Source organism: Triturus cristatus, chromosome 8 (assembly GCF_964204655.1).
Source record: "Triturus cristatus chromosome 8, aTriCri1.1, whole genome shotgun sequence".
NCBI classification, from domain to species: Eukaryota; Metazoa; Chordata; class Amphibia; order Caudata; family Salamandridae; genus Triturus; species Triturus cristatus.
The window spans coordinates 1,569,372,980-1,569,382,194 of record NC_140591.1 but is presented as its reverse complement, the minus strand read 5'-3'; the positions used below and the strand labels follow the sequence as shown (position 1 = coordinate 1,569,382,194).

Sequence of the window (9,215 nt, the reverse complement as noted above, 5' to 3'; positions counted from 1 at the left end):
CAGTAATGGCAGAGTACATACAACTGTGCACGCCTAAATCGCTGTCCCGCCTTTGTGCATCCAGGCTGCTGCACCCCATCCATTTCCACTGCCCAGAGATGTATGCCCGCTGCTGCACACCCAGGCTGCTGCACCCCATCCACTTCCATTGCCCAGAGGTGTCTGCCCACTGCTGCGCACCCAGGCTGCTGCACCTCATCCATTCCCACTGCCCAGAGGTGACAGCCCGCCGCTGCACAAACAAGACTCTCTGCTCACCTTTCGCAACCTGCATGTAGAAAAGAGGGCCTACCTCTTCCGCTGCAAGACCCAAGCCCGGGACCCGCGGACAGGGCACCCTACATATCATGCAGCCTTGCTCTGCAGGCCACCAGGTCTCACATTTGATGCTGGGTCTTGATTTTGCCATGGCAGAGGACATACCAGTGCACCCGAATTTTCATCGCAGGCTGCATACCCGCTCAGCCCTTGCGGTGCCACTAACTCTGTGACCAGCAAGGTGACGCCACATGGTGGTAGGCATGTGCTGGCTGATGGCTCAAGCCTTCACTGCGGTCCAGCAGGGCACACAAAACCTGAGCTGGCCAGTCCGCCGGGAAAGGCCATCACCGTAGGCTGCACACCCGCACAGCAGTTACGGTACCTGTACCTCAGTGGACCGAAAGTCACAGTCCCAGGCCGGTGTGCCTGTGCCGGCCGCAGTGCATCCGGTGTGAGCAACTCTGAAATGGTGTAGAGCACATGTGCCTGGTCTTTTTTATTGTCACCGTCACGTGTCCTGTGACGCCTGTGCTGGATGGGTACAGTGTGGGTATATACCAGCCGTGAGGGAGTGGCTGTGGCATACTGACAACTAGGCTGTGACAAGCAGATCACAGCAATGAAAATATGGGCCATGTAGCGTTGTTGTCCTTTCTGTAAGCGGAGTGGGCTGGCCTGGTGTATACCAGTCCTGCGTGAGGCTGTGAACAATGACTCCGGAGATCTGGGTGTGGCTCCATCCTGGGCTGTATGAGGAATCAACTGATGCGGGTGTCCCTGTAGTGCTGACGTCACCCGGGTCGCAAGCGCCAATGTGTCATTCTGTGAGCCAAGTCCCACAACATGGCCAACATGGAAGGTACGGGGATTCACTGACCCTTCATTCATCCATAGTTCCACACTAGAAAGATGGTGGACATGACACATCTGTGTGGCTATGAATGTTTATTGCACATTCAGTGGAGTGGATGCAAAGTTCAAGTTTCAGTTTTTGGCACATGGAGGGCAGCCAATTAGAGCCAAGCTTATGTTTGGGGTTAGGCTGCGCCAATATATGTACTTATACAATCACTCCGCCAATACCCAAGCACTTATAAATTCAGTATACACTCTCCTTGCAGTACTCTAAAGATCAAGTCTCCACCTAGATACTTATACAATGGCCGAGACAAAGTTAAATAACCAAAGTTTTCAACACTGCCAAAGGTAACATGGTTGCATATGCTGTCCATAGCACAATGTAATGTGGTAGGGCCCAGGGGCAGCATCATGCATACATATTGAACACACGTACACAGTTAGATAGATAGTGGAACTGGGTACGGGCACGTTCGCTCAGCCCCTTTGTATTACCAGGGTCAAATGGTACAACAGTAATCATCGGATCAAACACAGAGATTCAAACATAAAGGGTCAATGATTTGTGCTGCACTAAGATAGGGGCACCAGATGTGAAATAATACACAAACGATTCTATCGTAAAGGGTCCATGACTTGTGGTACACTGAGGTGGGGGCAGCAGATCTGAAATTATACACAAAAGATTGTACTATAAAGGGTCCATGAGTTGTGGTGCACTGAGGTAGGGGTATCAGATGCATTCAGCGTATGCACATGCAACGATGATGCTTGGTCCGGGGGGGCCGCACTGGTAGCAATGTCTGTTGCCTACTGGACTGCGTCATCTGCAATCGTGACTCAATGTGAATTGTGAGCCCTGCTATCCGCAGTGTAGATTGAAGGCAATAGTCAGCACAGACATCGAGGAATGCTTTTTGCCACTTCCTCTTGACAAAATCCGAGGACATAGAGAACAATTCTGTTGGTAATTAATAAATCAAGACTGAATTCAAATTGTGAGCTCTGCTGACCTCAGTGTAGGCGTATCGAACAAAAGATGAAACATTTATGGAATACACTGTTGAAATATGTAGGTTTCAGGGACTTTATAGTTAGTTGCCTACTGGACTGTGAAATGAATGAATGAAGACTGAATTTGAATTGTGAGCCCTGCTGAGCACAGTATAGGCCAGAGACAGTGGTCAGCAAAGGGCCACAGCCATGTGGCATTCATTTGATCTGCACAGATTGGGAGCATTTGGTTTTCTTAACCGATTATAGTCTCTTACACAATTTGCATCTGTACTAATCTTGAATTGTGAGTCCTGCTGACCGCAGTGTAGACCGGTGCACCGCAGTGATCAGGAAGGGCCCACAGCCATGGGGTGTTGACTTGAGCTGTATAGAGTTAGTGGTAGGTGTTGCGCTCAGAGTGTGCGCAGCAAGCGACGATGCGTGGTGTGGGCGGGCTGCACTGGGATCAATGTCTCTTGCCTACTGTAATTTTTTCAGCTGCAATCGTGACTCCATCTGAATTGTGAGCCCTGCTGTAGGCAGAAAGTCATACACCGCCAACCCACCCACAAACACAAACACTGAGGCACCCATACCGATACTCATGCAACCAATAAGTAACCCATTTAGACAGTCATGTACCTAATCATTAACCCATGCAGCAGCTTACACAACAACTGAGAGACTGATACAGACATTCACACAGTTTAGTCACTAACCCATGCATTCAGTAAGACCCATTTAATCACTAACTTATGCAGTCAGTCACACACCTATTAAATCCTCCACCCATACACTTACACACCAACTCATTCTTCAATACATCTTGGCATTAACATATATAAGATATATTGTAACTTTACAGAAACACACATTCACTGGATGATGTCATCAGAGATGCCATCAGTGATGCCATTTGAGGTGTCATCAGTGATATCATCAGTGATGTCACTGACCATGTCATGAGTGATGTAATATGTGATGTCATCAGCGGTGCATTACGGGGGCGCGAGTTCTAGTTACCTGAAATAACTATAACCTTCGAATTTCTCTGGTTTTGTACAAGTGAATTGATAGGTGGAGGGCTAGCCCACAAATACACCTAAGACAGATAAAACAATTATTTTTGGTTTCACCCTCAAGAGAAGCAAGTAGGTGAATGTACTAAGAAATATGGTTGCACAGTGATTCCTGTGCACTTGCACCTAATACGAATCCGGAAGTGTTGAATTAGATCGGCAGCTAGTTTGCGAATTAACTCTGTTTGCAAAGCAACCTGAGCAACACTTGCCAAAACTGAGCTTGATGTTCCCAAGTGGCTGTTGCACTACTATCTAGGGGGAAGAAATGAATCTCTCAATTGATCAAATTGGATATCTCTGGGAGATGTTTTTTTTCCCAAATAGGGAATGGGAAGCTACAGTTAACAGTATGTGTCATGTACGCCACAAACATGGATGATCCAGTAATGTATAATCTCCTTTTGGGTGAGCTTAGCATATGTCAGAATTCCATTCTTATGTAAAGAAAATTTAATTAGACCCCCCCGCCTGGGAATAAATTCCACTACTTTGTGTGTAAAGAGTCAGCATCACATGAGGAAGTTTAGGGCAACCTTGAAACAAATTCTTGTCACACATGCACTTCGGGATGTATGGGGGGCCTAAAGGCCTGTAAGGTTTTACATTACATTCTAATCCACACCAAACATCCTCTGGTTTAGACATGTTTTTTGTAAGTCATAGGTGTCTGTTATGATGTCGGGCGGATCGCCACCGCCCACAGGAATGGCATGCAGATTCCTCAGTTGGGGGCCCATTGCGGGCCCCAGGGATGTTGGGGGGGTGGGCACATTGGGGATACCTATGGTACGCCCCTGCATTTGCATGGACGACATGGCAGGCACCGAGCAGTGCCTGCCATGTTGTGCATGCAAATGCACAAATGCCTTTTTTGTACTGCGGTGGGTGCTGCTGACAGCACCGCCCGCCGCAATGCAAAAAATGCAGAATGCGCCTGCCACTGTGGCGGGTGCATCCTAATTGCACATGCGGCACCGCCGCACACATAGCGGGTGGTCCCATGTGGGCGCATCCTAATTGCACACGCGGGACCGCCGCACACATAGCGGGCGGTCCCATTTCCCGGGGCGATGGCAGGCGGACAAAGTACGCCCGACATCATAATAGAACCCATAGTATCTTACCCTGAGTAGTGATCAGATTAAACCCTATGATCGTCTCAAATCATAACTCATTGCTGTTGTTTCTGAAGTGTAGTGAATTAGCTAATGCCACTCCCCCACACAGATGACTCTTCGATCGTAAGCTTCTACTGGATGCAGAGTATATTAGTTTTATTGGCTTGTCGTGAGTTCTCTATAAGGAGCACTGTTTTTTCTTCTATGTATGCCAGTTTTGCTTTACACACATTACAAAGTTATACATTTGTTTTTGTGCCAATTTATTTTTTAGAAATAGGCTGCACATGTGTTTGTTATTTAGCTCTTCTGCTGGTATTAAGTCTGACCATATTGTTCAAGGTCGAACAATACTGTGCCCGGTTTTTCTCTATGGTCAGTCACTAACACATATAAACATATAGACATAACAAAGAGACCCAGATGCTGTTTTTTAGAATGGCATTTCTTATCATATAAGCTGAGACTTTCCATTGTGAAAACAGAGAGGAGAATTTCTTGCAGAGGAAAGACCCTGGGATGAGCTCGCCAGTCTTGTACAATCTAAGATGCAGACCACATACCAGCAAATGGCAGGTATGAAGTCTGTCCAGAGATCTGTGATATATCATTGTGCTCATGTAGTGAGGTTAGCTGGGGCAAATGTACCATTCTACATAGTAGGGCTTTTTATTGTGTACAGTCTGTGTAGTGTGCAGTCACACTCTACAAGTGCCAATAACATTAACATTAACATTAACATAATGCTAATCAAACTGCTTAGTTGCATATGTTTCCAAATTGCAGCAGAGTTACTACATAATAAAGCACGATACTTTAACAAAATGTTGTAAACTTTCCTTGTGTCTCTTGATTGTTTGTTATGGACAAGTATGAGAGAGAGAATAAAAGGTGATGATCTATTACCTCAGTTCCCTGAGGGGACTAGAATGTTGTGTTCTGGGATTCCAACTTACCTGTTTCTCTGGGAAGGCTAAGAGGGCAGGTAAGGAACTATGAGCTAGTCAGGATTTGGGCCCATAGGTGCTGATGTGGTACAGTGACTCAGTCTTTATTACTGACATTCTGTGATCCCAGGCATAGTTCTGTAACATGGCCCTACCAAAGTTGGGTATTGTACTTTTTCACAAGTAGTGCTTGTGTGTGTCCACAATACTCTTATGCCTATGAACGGAGACCCCCATGGTATTGGGGAATAATCCTACACATTGTTTAGTAAGCACCTAAATCTGTTGGTTTATCAAATTGAAAGTTTAAAAGGATAACCCATATTTGTGTTGCACTTTGTTTCATTTCTGTTTTCTCATTGCAGTGCCAGCACCAATTGCTATTTCTATTAACTGCAGACCTACTGTTCATGCATATGTAACACATCATGGACTTACTAATGCAGGTGGTGCTTTTATCTTCATAGTGCAAGCAGATGATACTTATCGCTTTAATGTGGTTTACTCCTGGGTCGATTTCCCATCTGTGGATGCTAATTCAAACACATTTCATACATATACAACACCTGCACCACCAGCCCACTACCGAGCATATGCACACATGGAAATACCCATATCTTATTGGGAACATCAAATTTGGTACTCCCACATGTACTTACACATGTACACTTAGGCCCTCTTAGTATTGATGGGCGATCTAGCAAGAGTTAGCTGGATATACGCCTTACCATGACTATATAGACTCTTGACTCAAAATGTTTTGCAAACCTTCTTGGCACAACCAGCAAGGGTTGCCCTGCCGGGACAAGACTAGTTACCTGCAATGCCTACAATAAGTACTGTAATTGTTCACTCAGCTATGGGCGAAATTCTCACTAATCGTGAGGAAATTTTATTTTGGATCGCCCAAAAGATCAATGAAATTGAATCAGTGTTTCCCCTACGGCACCACAAGAAAAGCACAGAATTTCGACTATATGCTTACCCCACATAAGCTATAGGTGACTGTAACACTTAGTGAACAGTCTTTGCAGCTGTCTAAACCATTAGTCATGGCACTCCATCCATATGAAGCTGCGTGAAGTGGGGGGTAATAGCAAACATGCGGTTAATGACAGGAGAATGATAGTTAAGTGGTATAATTGCATGACATTTTGCAAATATCTGTAACCATTGGGTGGCTATGGCATTCTGGTTGAGATACATAAAACATCAAACTAACAAAGAAAGAACATCTCAAAAATGTGTGGCTGTACTTACCGCTAATTATTTAATAAACTTGATTAGATTCAATCACTCATTTTCTAAATCAATACATAAAGAAAGAGAGATTCTCAAAAGACCTTGATGGCTGCTCCACACCTTGGGGCAGATTTATGTTAACTGGCGCATCCCTGCATATCAGCAGGGATGCGCCAATTATTATGCGCCACAGCTGCGCCACCATGGATGCGCCGCATTTATAATGCGGTGCACCATGGGGCACAAACGGCACAGATGCGTGACGCATCTGTGCCGTAAAAGTGGCGCATTGCTGGAGCTGCGTCGCAAGCGCGACGCAGCTCCAGCAATGTTCTGGGGGGCCCTATCTGTACAATGCTGCTTCAATCCTTACGCCTGCTTCAAGCAGGCGCAGGGTTTTGACGCAGCATGGGCCTAAAAGTGACTGAGTGAAATCTTGTAGATTTCACTCAGCCACTTTTAGGAGGTGTTCCTGCGCCGGAACGCCCCCACCTGCCCTGGAACGCCTACATGTGGCGCAGGGCTTTACAACGTGACGCATCTCCCAGATGCGTCACGTTGTAAATACCCCGCACCATGGCACAGGATTTGCGCCGCTGCTGCGTCACAAAAGTGACGCAACGGCGGCGCAAAAGTGGCACAAGTGCAACATAAATCTGCCCCCATGTTTTTAAACAAAGATTACCCTTATCTAGAACACTTACACCAGCTTTTGGACCAACAAAGAACCTGATATGTGCTACGTGAAGTGACCACCGTATGTCGAGAAGATTAAAATAATCAAAATCCCTACGTTTATTCTTCTTGATGTTATTATTTATTTATACCCTGAACTGCCGTCTTAAATACAACTGATTACAAGCAACATATTTCATTATTACAAAGATTGGAAGTAAAAAGTTTGAAACAACAATGTATTTTTCATCCTCTTTTGAATAGCAATGGTTTTCAAAATATATATCATATGTACAATCTTCCACTCTCTCTTTCCCTCTTTCCATTTTACTCTCTCTCGCTTGTGTTCTCCATATTTTTATCTCACCATACTTCACTCGCTTGTTCATCTTCCCATTCTGTCTCCAACCTGTATCCTCCTCTACCACTCTTTTTGATGGTTCTCACACTATATTTCTCCTGCCTTTATCCTTTCTGCTCTTTTTATCTCTCTTTCCTCTATTGTTTTCCTTTTCTTTATCCCTTCACTATAGTTCACACGTGGTAAATACCTCACTCTGGATTAAACATATTTTCTATGTGTGGCAAATACCTCACCTATTCCGCCAAAGTTTTAGTGAGCGCTTTAGTGTTCACCCTCAGTGCCACTTGACTGTTGGAGTTCACGTTCTTCAACTTTTTGGCACAGAACGCTTTATAAATGGCATTGCGGATTTGTTTGGTTTTGATACTGTAAACTAGCGGGTTCAGAGCTGGTGGTACCACAAGAAAGTCATCACCCATGAGGACGATCAGCAGCGCTGGCCATTTCTGCGCGTATCTGTGAATCATACTCAAACCAATCAGTAGGATATAAAATATGAGGACTACGCAGAGGTGGATCGCACAGGTATTTAGATCCTTTAGGCATTCTGCTTGACGTGCTCTACTCAAGACACTTCTTAGAATCATTATGTATGAAAGCAGGATGCAAACTGAGTCCAGAGCGAGGGTGAACAACATTACGAACATGCCAAATATATTGTTGATGGTGATATCTGCACAAGTGAGCCTTATCACATCCGGGTGGTAGCAGAAGGCATGGTTGAGAGCATTGTTATTACAGTATAGAAGCCTTTTCAGCAAAAACATTCCAGGCCCTGTAAGGAGCCCTCCTCGGAGAACTGAAACAAGTGCAATTTTTTATATTAGTGGGTGTAATATTAATGTATATCTTAGGGGGTGATATATGGCAACATATCGGTCAAAAGCCATGGCAACCAAGATGGCAGATTCTGTTATGCACTGTGAATGTATGAAGAACAACTGAGTCAGGCAGGCATTGAAATGGATTCTTCTGTAGTCGAAGTAGAACATGCTAAGCACTGTAGGTAATGTAGACACAGCCAGACACAGATCTGTGGCTGCACGGATAGACCGGAAAAGGTGCATGGGTTCTCGGAGCTGGTTATCTTGCTGTATGATGAACAAAATGAGGCCATTTCCCAGAATAGAGAGAAGATACACATGAAAGATTTGGAGTGAAATCCAGATCTCTGTAGCATACGTCCCAGGAAAGCCCATCAGAATGAATGATGGAAGGCTGATATTGCTGATGTTAATAGTGGACATGATGGACTTGAGAATTTCAAAGAAATTATCTATAAATTAGAATAAGTATACATATAGTAAGTTAAAGCAATGCAAAACTTCTGTCATCATATAAATACAGCAAATGTGTAGGTCAATCTTTGTTACCAGCATTGGCCAATTTCAACAGTGTTGACAAATCAAATTTCTGGCTAAGTACATTACCTTCAGAAGGTCTTGGGGTAGGACACAACAAAGGCTGGAAAAGCTGCTAAGCATTGATCGAGAAGGCCACCACAGCATAGAAAAGATCTCTTTTTTAAAGCAGTATGTTGGAGAGCACGGCTCTGCATGGCAATGTAACAATGTAACATTGGTTTAATATTTTAAAGCTTTTTGAGAAGCCAGAGTTTTGCAGACCAATTCAGCATATTTTATATTTTTTAATTCAAATGTCTCCGGCAACA

General features: G+C 44.5%; 1 pseudogene; it reads right to left on the bottom strand.

The window, feature by feature from the left end:
• Positions 1–7,776: 7,776 nt before the first annotated feature.
• LOC146806194 (olfactory receptor 51G2-like) lies at positions 7,777–8,790 on the bottom strand (annotated as a pseudogene).
• Between the last annotated feature and the right edge of the window lie 425 nt (positions 8,791–9,215).